Source organism: Macrobrachium nipponense, chromosome 3 (assembly GCF_015104395.2).
Source record: "Macrobrachium nipponense isolate FS-2020 chromosome 3, ASM1510439v2, whole genome shotgun sequence".
Classification (NCBI taxonomy): Eukaryota; Metazoa; Arthropoda; class Malacostraca; order Decapoda; family Palaemonidae; genus Macrobrachium; species Macrobrachium nipponense.
Window position 1 is genome coordinate 128411385 of NC_087202.1, and position 2998 is coordinate 128414382.

The 2998-nt window shown below is 37.9% G+C and overlaps 1 pseudogene; it reads left to right on the plus strand.

Moving 5' to 3' along the window:
• Window positions 1-476: 476 nt before the first annotated feature.
• Window positions 477-2771, plus strand: LOC135222284 (uncharacterized; annotated as a pseudogene).
• The last annotated feature ends 227 nt before the right edge of the window (window positions 2772-2998 follow it).

Here is a 2998-nt window from a genome sequence, read left to right on the forward strand (position 1 = left end):
GCTTTTGACAAGGTAGACCATAATATATTAGCGAAGAAAATTAGAAAACATAATATAGTGGATAAAGTAGGAAGATGGTTAAAAGAATTTTTACACAAACGGAAAACAGATAGTTATTGCAAACGATGAGAAATCGGATGAAGCTAAGGTAATTTCCGGTGTGCCACAAGGTACGGTGTTAGCTGCATTACTGTTTGTTATTATGACTGCAGACATAGACAGTAAAGCGGCCCACACACGCTCAAATTTTTGGTCCAATTTTTTTATGTCAAATTATTTGACATGAAGTTGATCGTGTGTGGCGTAATTTGATGGCCTAAAAGGTTTGATGTCAAATTTTTTACTGATCTGATTTCAGTAGATATTTTTTGAGCCAACGTCAAATAATTTGTGCGTGTGGTACCTAGCAATAATATGCGCAAATTAGTTAGTGATTAGACATAATCTGAGGAGGACGTGCGCGGCTCATCGTCATCATGGCTCCAACAAAACATGAAAAGAAATTTCTTCTTGAGCTTATTGATGTTTATAGAAGTTTACCTCAACTTTGGAACATTAAAAGTGACTGTTATAGTGATTGAAATAAAAAAAGATATGGCATATGAGACTCTTCTACAGAAATTCCGTGATTATCATCCGGAAGGGACGAAGGAGGAGCTGAAGAAGAAAATAAACTCACTGCGGACGAGCTTCCGAAAAGAACTAAAAAAAATAAAAGACTAGCAGATCTGGAGCAGGAGCAGATGAAATTTATGAGCCGTCACTATGGTGTTTTGATGCTCTTTGGTTCCTGAGTGACCATGAAACACCGGCTTCTTCACGAAGCACAATACAATCGACTCTAGAGGTATATAAGTGAAATTATTAAGCATACTTTATTTAGTTGCATTCAATGACTGTTGCATAGCTTATCCAACATAATTAGGTATTTATACAAATTTCATAGTTATTCATGTCTATTTGCATATAAAAGTAAAATACCGTTAGGCCGATGTCACACTATGGGTTTTTGTCGGACGGCAAAAATGGATGCATCGTCTTTGATGGTGATAGAGCAAACAAATGAATGATTTTTGGATTTATATAAGGTTGGGCTATACTGCCCATCCTAAAAAAAAATCCTAAAATCATTGGTTGGTCTCATCTATCACCATCAAAGACGATGCATCCGCTTTCGCCGTCCGTCAAAAAACGCATAATGTGACAGACAGACAGACAGACAGACTATTCAGAAGCCTATATAAAAGTGTTAAAAGAAACAAATAATCAATAAATAAAAGAATTACATTTCTTCCACTTTGCTTGCTTCTATGAAACCAATTGTAACTGCCAAGGAACCGACCCAAGGCTGGAAAAATAGTGCTTCATAGTTTCTTGAGTAAACTTCGCTTTTTCTGACGTATTCCTGCTGAATGTGGGACGTAGGGCTGCTTGTTCTCTCTGTTTAGTACGCCATTCCCCACTATGAAGCTCATGTGTGACATTGTCCTCCCAATCCACGCTTCCCGGAGCCATGTATCGGCTTGATTGTTGCCTTAAAAAGTTATGTAGATAGCAACATGTTAATGTGACAGTCGTTGCTTTTTCTGGCGAAAGCATCATTGGCCTCTGGAATACACCAAATCTTGAAACAATTATTAAACGATCACATTTTCAACTATTCGTCGTCCCCCGCTTAAACGATTATTGAAAATCCTTCTTTCCTGGTCCAAAACGTCGTTTCCCATTGCACTGTAGGGTTTAAGGAGATTTTCATTCATTGCCAAAGCCTCGTCGGCCAAGAAAAAGTAAGGCACATCAATAGTCTCTCCTTCATGCAACGGTTCGTCTCCTGGTAGCTGTAGTTCGCCATGTTCCATCAAAGAACCAAATTTTGTATGGCTCATTACACCTCCATCTGAAACACGTCCGTTCATCCATTCCCCCGCATACGGGGGGGGGGGACCATTATAAATTTGTATTTGGCATTGACAACTGCTAGCAGTACGATACTGAAATGTTTCTTATAGTTATAGTAAAATGATCCAGAGGCAATTGGTTTTTTAATTGAGACGTGTTTGCCGTCTAATGCCCCAACACAATGTGGTATATTCCAATGTTTATTGAAATCGTTGCTCAATTCTTTATATTCCTCAGCAGTTTGCGGCATCTGGAAAATAAAATATATATTTTTTAAATTTCAGATTGACGATGACCAGGAATTAAGGCACAACCGTACAAGACAGGGTAAATGAAAGTACGAACCTACATCCTGTTCCAGCTCAACCTGCAAAGCGTAAGAAATTGGCAAAGGTTTCTAATCGCCAAGACGAACTGAGAGCACTAGCTTGTGAACATCTTCAGAAACCTGAAAATGAATTTCTCACAATGGCTAAAGCTTGGGCCAATGATTTATCTAAAATGGATCCTAAACAACTGCTACTCGCAAAGAAGGGAATAAACGATATTATCTTCGAAGGACTTTGTGGAAACCTGCATCGACAGTCTGTGCAGATACATCCCATCCCGCAAGAAACTCGATGTTGGACACCAAGTAGTGATACCAGTGAATATGCACCTATCCCTATGGGTCCCATTCCAACCCACCCATCAGCAGTACGATGGGTCATCACAGTGATTATAGAGATGCTGTACCACATCAATACCCAAACATGGCTGCAAGGAACTATACACCTATGTCGCACAGTTCGGTGAAAGATAATTCGGGTAATCCTGTAGATGGAACACTTGATGCAGGAAGATATTTTGGTAACTTTAACCTAAATGCATAGGTATAATTCATATGAATGATCCAAAAGACAGTTACACTCTAATTTACTTATATTAGTTATAAATGCTTTTTCTCATTACATATTTTTGTCATAATGAGGTACATTTGAACATATATTGCTCATTTATGATTTATGTATTTACGTTTATTTAGTATATTCTTCTGAATCTTTTCATTTTGTTAAAATTCATCTCGTACAAGGATATGTTTATATAAGATTTGATTTCA